This window comes from Patella vulgata, chromosome 3, assembly GCF_932274485.2.
Source record: "Patella vulgata chromosome 3, xgPatVulg1.2, whole genome shotgun sequence".
Lineage (NCBI taxonomy): Eukaryota > Metazoa > Mollusca > Gastropoda > Patellidae > Patella > Patella vulgata.
The window spans coordinates 81,982,369-81,993,017 of NC_065881.2; the positions used below are offsets into that span (position 1 = coordinate 81,982,369).

The following is a 10,649-nucleotide window of genomic DNA, read 5'->3' on the forward strand; positions in this document are numbered from 1 at the left end:
CTGCTAAAGACCCCTACACGCAAATGAATTGTTGAAATAAAATGAAACTATATCTTAGTTTGTGTTGAGTGGACGTTAAACCCTATTTGTCTCTGTCTCTCACATTAATCACATGTAGACATGTATTCACATGCCAAGTCCATCAACTCTCTGGGACATCGGAGGGAAAAATTGTGATTTTCAACGGATTTAAACCTGATCGACAGTTAGTAATGCAATTGAAGATTGGGTAATCGAGACTTTGTTTGTTAATACCATCAGGAAATTATTTAAAAATTAATGGAGTAAAATGAATGGTTAGGAAATGGGGTTTAATTTCTCGTAGACAAGCGCAATACTTTGGTAATTTTGTTTATTGTTTATTGTTATGGTTACTGGTATAATGCAGCTGTGTTTTGCCCGGATAGCAAAGTTTTCACCTGCTCGATCTTTTGTACGTTTACGCCAACGTGTCCAAAATGCACATGATGGGTTGATCTCATCATTTTTCTAACCTTGACATTTCTCTTTATCAATTATAATACTGACGTAATACATATTGTAGACTCTATTATCATATAAACACTTTTTATATCTGGAACTGTAGGTCTCAACAATCTAGGCTACAATGAAACTGAAATAGTTACTATAAATAAATGGGTTTTTCCATGAGGGGCTTCTATAAAATAAATACTTCCCGTTTGTTTGGGCAGCGTCGCCCAAGTTTTAGTGTCACAGAGCGAGTAGACATCGCTATAAGGTTGTAGTGTAGATAATTCAAGACACCTGGTTGACGTTTTTAATAACCCAAATCACATTATAAATGATGTCTAATCACGTGAGTACAACGTTATACATCAAATATAAATATCAATATTTAAAACTTGCTGTTTGTACTTGTGGAGCAGATGATCTACTTTTATCAACTGTTTATACGTCGAGTTTATTATATTAAAGTATCTAAAACTTTTAATTTTGAAATAGTTTAATTAAAGCAGAATGGAAATGGGTTGATATTGATATGCGATACTGTGACCAGGGGCCTGTTTCACGAAATTTTAACCCTTATCCTAAATCACAATCCACATATGACGTAATAACACCTGGCTCCAGTGGATGGAAAAAAACGCTTACCCATTCGTTAGTGTGAACTGCAAGGGTAGACAACTCTGTTTGGGAGATTGGCTCGTGCTGTGGGATTTCACGGTATTTGATTTTATACACAATAGTAATATCATATCGTTGAGTGAAATAACTGAGTCAGTTACTATAAATAAATGGGTTTTTCAATAATGGGGTTCTCTAAAAAATATTTCCCTGTTGTACAGCGCAGACTCACCCCTTTTCTTAGAACTAAAAGCTCTCGAACATCGATAGAAGACGGTTGTGTTATAGTTTAGGAGATATACCTGTGACCATATACAATATTATCTAATCAATATGTCTGATCAAGTGAGTACAGATATTAACTATCATTACACGATAGAAAAGTCGTATTTTCCGTTCACACAATTCTAGTAAAGACGCCAAAAGTTGTGACGACCTTTTATAAGGGTTAAGGTACATTTATCCACAAGTTGATCCAACTCAAAAGAAAAGTTCGTGTTGGACAGCCTGATTCAAGCACTAAAATGACGTGTAAATACAGAGTTAACATGAGTCATTTCAGTGATAATATATGGGTATAATCTTCATTAATTAATAATCCTCTAAGATAGAAACCACGCCCCTTAACCCAATGACAGACCTTACGATCTAATACGTACCAGTTAGACCAATCACTCACTTCCCCGCCCGGGTGGATAGCCGAGTCGCATGCGCGCTATATAATAATGTCTGTCATTGAGTCAACTGGCATTGTTTCGATTTCCCGGTACGTGACAAGGAGTAAGGTCGCCTGTCCAACCTTGTGGGTTTTCTCCGGGTGACCGGGTCCTCCGGTTTCCCCCCACTGCAAAAGACCCCTACGCGCAAGCGATTTTTTAAAATATAATTGGATCATGTGTTAATCCCGAAATAACCTAGTTTGTGTTGAGTCGACGTAACCCCCCCCCCCACCACCACCTCCTCTCTCTCAATCTCTCTCTCTCTCTTTGTAGATAAGTCAGTCAGTCAGTCAATGCAATATAAGTCCATATTTTAGTGGATCATTGTTTTATTGTGAAAAGTTGAGTATAGCAACTGGTCCTCAACTTTCAGATCGCAAGTTATTTAGGACATAGAATAACTTGGAACGAGATTTACCGTTACATGTTTATAAGTTTAGTTTAAACACTAATATTGATAAAATTATACACCCAGTATAGATCTACCTTGACATTCAACAAGCTCGTACTGTGGGAATTCCCGATATTATCACGCTTAGTCAGTTACTATAAATAGATTGGTTTTTCCATAATGGGGACCACAAAAAATTATTTACCTTTTATTTAGCACAGCCTCGCCCATTTTCTAAGAACCATACAAGCCCCCTAATATCGATAGAAGGCGGCTGTGTTGTAATTTAGGGGATATAGCTGTGTTTATTTACAATTATTTACAGTACAGATATTAACGTTGTCCAGGGGCGTAAATGTGGGGGGGGGGTACCCCCCCCCCCCCAGGAAAAACAATAGTCGGTCGCAAAATCAGTGCAGTCGGTCGCAAAATAAGAGCAGTCGGTATCAAAATAAGTGCTCACTGCACACGTCACGCTACTCACGCAAAACTTTAGTATAAAATAACCATGTCAACTTATCATGTTTGAAAAAATGATGTGTTTCACTGTTATTCTGTTGTGAGTATGTAGGTCTAAGAACAAAATTTCCCCCAGGTGGAAAAATAGTCGGTCTCAAAATAAGTGCAGCCACTGCAGTCGGTCTCAAAAGCATGCATCGCTGTCTTAATGAATTAATGAGATAAACATATAATGCCAGAAAAGATCCCAAATACTAGTCGGTCGCAAAATCAGTGCAGTCGGTCGTAAGATATGAGCAGTCGGTATCAAAATAAGTGCTCACTGCACACGTCACTCTACTCACGCAAAACTTTAGTATAAAATAACCTTGTCAACTTATCATGTTTAAAAAAATGTTTTTCGCCCTATGGCAAAAAAATAGTCGGTCTCAAAAACAAAGTGCTCACCGCAGTCGGTCTCAGACTAAATGAATTAATGGAGTGTTTTCTGACCATCAGAATTCTGCAAAATCTCTCCCCAAAGTCCAGGGCATTTCAGAGACCAAGTAAGCGCCCCATTGAGGTAAAGTGCCCTCAGGCCCAGTCCTCAAAAATTAAAAGCTCAGTTACATATCGGCGCTCAATTCCATTATGCCACCATTCTTCAACTTCTTCTCTGTCTTATACTATCTCATCACTATCATATTCACAGTTACAGTGAATCGCCCAGTTAGTAGTACGAATAGTGAGTGAGTCGTGGTTCAAAAGACTGTAGAATTGTTAGTTCTACTCTCACAAAACAGGCGACATTGACAGATAGGCCTCAAGATTCTGTCCCATTTCTTATCCTCTCGTTAACGAGAATTTGGATCCATTTGCCATGACATTAAATAAAATTGTCAGGCCCAGTCCCAAAAATTAAAAGCTCGGTTACATATCTGAATTTTTTTCGCGCCTGCGGCGCTCGATTCCATTATAACATCATTGTTCCACTTCTCTGTTGTCTTATACTGTCTCAGCACTATCATATTCACGGTTATACTGATCTGCCTAGTTATGTTAGTAGTACCACTGGCACTGTTCTGTGGGGCGTCAGCCTATACAAAAGTTCTGTCAACTCTTGCAAAACAGGCGGAATTGACAGGGGCAGATCTCGAGATTTTTTCTAATTGACTACTGCACATGGCCCCTACAAAACTCGCACCTGTGGTGCTCAGCTCCTGACTGCGTCACTCGTACTAGGATTATGGGCATCAGTCGGTCGCATTTTGGCTAAACACCCCCCCCCCCCAAACAAAATCGTTATGTACGCCCCTGACTTTGTCAACACGAGAAAGAAAAGTCGAGTGGACCTTACCTCCGCCCCTCTCTCTCTCTAAAGAAACGAGCGTCAATCCTAGTAAAGACACCATTAGTAGTGACGATCGGTTCAAGCGGTTTAGGCATTTTTTGGACTTGTATAGACAGCACCACACGTTTTCTCAAGACAAAAGCTCATGTTGGACAGGCGACCCTACACCTTGTCACGTTCGGAACAATCGGGAAACTAAACCACACCACGTGACTAAACGACAGACCTTTTGATCTAAAGCGCACGCGTTATGAGAGGCATCTGGCGTGCGAATATTTAGACATAACCGTGTTAACATGGGTGATTTCAGGGATAGATAAAGAATCTATATCAAAAAATATCAACTCAAGTAAATATGTTAAAATGAACGAGGCTGTGCCAAGTTTGTTTGGTTTTTTTTTAAATTTATCGACGAGTGTTGATATTTTCTTATATCAAAAACTACGGAAGCGTATAGGGGTCATGCAAAATTTTATAGAACGTCTCGAGATCCTGCGATCCTGTGATACTTTCTCGAAATCCCGTGATCACCTGGTAATTTTCTCGAGATCTCAATTTAATCTTCTCGAAATCCCCTGATAATTTTCCTGAGATACTGACATCCTGTGTAAAATTTCTCGAGAATTCGAGTTAATGTTCTCGAGATATTGACATCCTATGTAAATTTTCTCGAGATACCGGGTTTATATAAAACTTTACATGATAGTATCTCCACGTTGTGAAGCCACCATTCGCCCAATACTTCGCACCAAATTTGATAAAAAAAAAAGTACTCTTAACATTTTTTACAAAAGGAAAACTGCTAACTAATGAAAGAATAAACGGACAATCGATAGGGTACCCATGATTTACACTAAATGTGAAATATGATTAAAATCGATAGGGTTCATCTTCTTATGGCCCCAATACTTCACACCAAATATGAAATTCAAAACCCCGCCACGTTAGATTTAATGTGTGAAGCTTTGAATTACAGACATGCTTGTTAAATTATTCCAATTTAATGTGTGGGCGACGTTTAATTGAAAATGTCATTTTTTGCATGGTTTTCAGACCATATCTTGTTTTATAATAAAGCTTCTGCTTCGGAGCAGATTTTAAATTAAAAATCTTGAAAAACTCTGGGCTCTAACGCGTTCACAAGGTTTACCGGAAAATAGGAATTTTAACGATAGCCACGCAAAGTGTGGAGATACGCCCACGCAGCATCTATGCCTTAACAGCAAATTATGCAAAGGAAAACTTGGTTGTTTAATAAATTGAATAAGGATCTAGCATTCATCAAGAAATTCAATCTTTATCGTGTTCACGTGCTTGTTATATCTCTAGGACAGAAAACCTTATATTGCTGAAAATTAACAGGGGTCAGTCATCTTTGTCGCGGAACACTGAATATCGAAAATCATTTAAAAACGAGGTTTTTAAAGAATGGAGAGTATAACTCCGGAACGGAAGATCGCTAACCATTGAATATGAATGACCCCAAAGCTTCACACAAAATTGTAAAAGCGAAACCTCTATGACGTGAACAAGGCTTCCGGGGAGGTGAAGGGTGTGTGTGTGTGTGGGGGGGGGGGGTATATTACGGAACAGAAAGTCAAAGAATGCTGTATATCGATAGGGTCCTTCCTCTCATCGTCACATTTGAAAAAAATACGGACAAAGAGGGTAACACTCGAACAGAAGTTTGCTAAGTACTGAAAATCGAGAGGTCCTAGTGATTCAAACCACATTTGAAAAACAAAATCAGTTAAAAACTGTAGGCTCTATTGGGTTAACAATTTTTTCGGAAAAGGTGGACAACTCCAGAACGACAAGGTGCGCTAGAAGCGACAGGGACCGCCCTCCCATGGCACCAATGCTTTACACTAAATTTGAAACAAATCCGTTAAAATCTGTAGGCTCTGTCGTGCTATTAAGGTTTTTGGGAAAGTGTTGTGGGGGGGGGGGGGTAAACTACGAAACGACTGGTTGTGGGGCGCTGAGAATACGTTAAATCTACGCGCACGCATAAAAACACCCGAGATCTCGAGAAAATTTACATAGGATGGCAAGATCCCGAGAAAGTTAACTCGAATTCTCGAGATCGTTAACACAGGATGGGAGATTCTCGAGAAAATTATTAGGCGATTTCGAGAACATTAAGTTGAGATCTCGAGAAAGTATCACAGGATCGCAGGATCTCGAGGTCTTCTACAAAATACGCTTCCGTAAAAAACGATGAGTAGAAGATTTTATTAATCACGCAACCCTTTCTTACACGCCCAAATGAATAAATAAATAAATAAATAAATAAATAAATAAATAAATAAATAAATATAATTCTTTAGTGTAGATTTTGTTTCATGTTAAGGTATGAAAGTTGCCACGCATGCGATATCTACTGTAGACTGTGATAATATATGGTGTATATAACGTCTACTCAACACAAACTCGGCCATTTCGGGACTAACACATGGTCCAATTATATTTCAAAAATTCGCTTGCGCGTAGGGGTCTTTAGCAGTGGGAGGAAACCGGAGGACCCGGAGAAAATCGCACCCACGCCAGTTGACTCAATGACAGACCTTATGATACAACACGCACGTGCTAACCATTCGGCCATCCAAACCCCCTTTCCTGACACACACACACACACACACACACACGTGACTATGGTAAATAAAAACAAACCGTATGTTACTCTCGTGGTTTTCTAATCTAATTATAAAGTCGTTAGCTACAAAACAATTCTTGCTACAGATTGAATTAAATTTATAATATGACGTAATCAATTGCACAGTAACTGGTTGAAACTAGTTCAAGTTGTGGGAATTCCCGTTATGTATTATTTATGAATGTGTTTTCTCTCTAGGTTTAACTATATATATATATAAAACCAGTCTGACCAGTAGATTATATTATGTATAAAAAAGACCAGTCTGACGAGTAAATTATATTATGACATTATACACGTAAACGTGAAGTGAAACTTAAAATTAAAGAGGCATTATTCCAGAGTTATATCTGCTTATTGCAGGCCTTTCTTTGGGCCTTAAATATTATATAAACTATTAATTAGACATTTGTTTACATGACAAGTTCATAATCGATTCTCTAGACCATCGGGTGGCCCCGAGTTTATGTAGATTAGAACGGTTCTGCCATTTAATGATTTAATTTAAAAATTACGATTACAAACAATGAATGCACACAACTTGTCAAAACTACAAACATTGATAACTTCGCTCAGAATACAGTAATTTGAATGACATTTTCAATATATTTTCATGTATTTTGCATTATCTGTTTTTGGAAATATTATAGCAGGAACGGGCAAATTTGCGCAATGGACATCCACCCCCTTCATCTTATATTAAATTTTTGACGTCCGTAGATCGAGTTTACGGTCTAGTCTAAACAGAATTACTAACACAGAAATCCAGAAATATAGAATTTTATCACACCAAGGATCAAAATAAGTAATCTTCAAGCAAGAGGTTGTCTAACGCATAGACCTGTTAATTGTGCAAGTCGTGGACGTGACCCCACGCTTGTCCGTGAACAGAGGTCAGAAGTAGAGTAGCCTAGCCTCTTGGCCCATCATTCGAACGACAAGCCACATTTTCTTTCTTATCCCTGCGTGCTGAGATGTGGGGACTGAACCTAACATACGCCCACCACACCCGGTTTCGAATCCCAGGTTGTACGTGACAAGGAGTAGGATTGTCTGTCCAACCTCGTAGGTTTTCTCCGGGTCCTCCGGTCCCCCCCCCCCCACACACACACTGTTGAAGACCCCTACGCGCAAGCGAATTATTGAAATAAAGTTAAACCATATGTTCGTCCCGAGGTGACCTGGTCTGTGTCGAGTGGACGTTAAACCCCATTTCTCTCTCTCCCATCACACCCACTGATAGTATTTATTGTTATAAAATGTTTTATGTATATATTATAATATATTATTCAGAACGTAACCAACAACATGTATACTTCAAACATTACATACCATGTTAACGGTGATGGTGTCGGGGTACAGATTGGAAACGGTAATAGTTTCCAACAGACCAATCAACTTCAAGAAGAGGTAGTTGACCTGCGGGAAGAGGTAGGTGAATTAAAAGACCAAGTCCGGCAACTGAAGGAAAGAATGGCCGCGTTAGAAAATAATAATGATGATACAAACACTGAGGAACCAGAATATCAGATGGATGACGAGGAGAAGGATATGATTACTCTTAAGATCTGTAGTCAGTAAGTATAAACTATGATTTACAATATAATATAGCTGTACTAGTAGATATATCTCGATATATTACAGTATATACTACATGTTATACAATATATTTAACTGGTATTACAGTGATGTGTATAAAATGGTACCTGTATTATATTTACATATATCTGTAGGTGTTTTAACAATTTTAACATATTTACCTGTATCTATAGAGGTAGGTATTATAATATAATATTTTACCTGTATTTACAATAGTAGGTATAATATAATATATATTTACCTGTATTTACAGTGGTGGTAGAGGTAAGATGACTATAAGTGTTAGTAAAGATAAACCTGTAAGTCAACTAGTATCTATAATAAAGGAGGAGTATAGAAGGAAGTGTGGTAGAGATGTTGGTGTTCCTTGTCTTACTAGTATCTACAGTTTAAAACAGATGAAGATGATCTACCACCGTTACAACAACAACAGCGATCTACCATTATCACATCATGATGTAGGTGATGGTGATACAGTCTACTGGCGGTAGTTTGTTTGATTATAAAACAGGAAGAGTTTATATACATATATGTCTTGTTTTATGTACTGATATTTATACAATCCCATGTATACGTAATCACAATGTCATATTATAATGGATATTTTATATTTTGTATTCAGTTTATTGTGAACTCTCTGGAGAGTGCCGGGGGAACTGCACAAAAAAACACAGATAAAACAGCAAGAACAATTAGATACATATGCCAGTACATGTGGTCTTACGTCGGGTGGGGTAGGGTGTGGGTTGTCAAAGAAAGAATTAGAAACATATTCTCATATATGTTGTCGAAATAATTAGATACATAATCCAATACATGTGGTCCTAGCTGTGTGGGGTGCAAAACACAGCTTAGACATGGGCCTGAGGGGGTGGGGGCAGGACAAGGGCCCCGCGGTTCATGGCAAAAAGAGAACAAATTCAAATTCCAGATGAAAGTTTCACGTTAATCGCCGTTATATGTCATTTCCGCTCATTGTATGCCGTTTGGAACTGAATAGATTTCGTATGTAATTATTCTTGTATTACAAACCGTTTAATTGTGTGCTACGCATGCGTGCCATTCAAAAGGATGTAAAATAATCTACACGTTGCGTTAGGGGCCCCTTGATTCTAGTCAGACCCAAGGCCCCGCCCCGGTTAAGCTGGGCTTTGGTGGGGTGTCAGAGAAAATAAATTAGATATATGTGGTAGCCTAATGGACGGGTGATTGTGACCCCTGATCTTATGTCAGAGATTGTACAAGAATAATTCGATACATATATTCATATACATCTGGTCCTAGGTGACAGGCGTTAGTACGACTAACTTACGAGTTTTATTATATATCATTTTAAAAATTGATCTAATGACTATTCCGTGGCTTATTTAGCAGGTGCACTGTGCGGATGTGTGGGTATGGGGCGATATGGTGTGGTCGGATTATTGTAATGCAACACGCCTGATATCTAATTCGTGATCTCGTATACGAGGTTGTTAAAAACGAAAGGAGATGAATATAAAAAAAAAATCTTTAGACAATGAGTGCGAATTATCAACATTCTGAATTTCACGATATATAGAAGTGTTGAATATAAATGTTTCAGTGTATGTATTATTGTTTGTCTTTTATGAAATATTGAAAGCCACCATAATGGCCCCCCGCAATCTTTATAGATCTAAATATTACCATTTTACCCAAGTTGATTCACATCAGATGATTTATTCCTTATTTGTCATCGAACTAAATTGAGACACGTTTCACGATAATGGCTCTGAAGAAGAACTTTAGGGATTATCGAGTCGGCTCCTGTTTGTCATAGGTGACATGGTTATTATATAAAGTGAGCTTAGTTCTTCGGAAGAAACGAAAACCCATAGACGAAAATGATGTGTTGTGAAGTTGAAACATATGACGTGATCTTCAGAATATCTACATTGATCTATATAGTAAATACACGAGTATCCCGAGAGAGAGAGAGAGAGAGAGAGAAAGAGAGAGAGAGAGAGAGAGAGAGGAGGATGGGATTTAAAGTCTCCTCGACACAAACTAGGTCATTTCGAGACTAACATTTGTTTCAATTTTATTAAAAGGGAACCCCCACCCACCCAGAAAAAACACTATTATAATATGCACAATTTGTAGATGCTTAAACTATCTTGCCCAACAAATGTCCTCCACCAGACTTGGGTAACCCCATAAATAAATCCTGGAAAGGGACCTAAGATTAACTGGATAGTGTAAAACCAACTGGCCTCTGATCTACCGTTTTGACCAGAGGGTACATGCATGTTAAAACTTGTTAGTTTAAATCTAATAAAACCTGTATGGTAAAACCTCCCGAAACCCTGTATAGTAAAAACATCTAAAAAATGTATGGTAAAGCCGTTAACAGGTACGGCACGGTTCATTGTTTTTATTGTGTAGACA

General features: G+C 38.2%; 1 long non-coding RNA gene across 1 annotated transcript; it reads left to right on the forward strand.

Annotated features, from left to right (window-relative positions):
* The first annotated feature begins 678 nt into the window (after positions 1-678).
* On the forward strand, positions 679-9,829 carry LOC130012284 (uncharacterized). The gene is made up of 3 exons (XR_008787690.1): positions 679-817; positions 7,935-8,218; positions 8,494-9,829. It is a non-coding gene; the product is annotated as an uncharacterized LOC130012284 (long non-coding RNA).
* Positions 9,830-10,649: the final 820 nt, after the last annotated feature.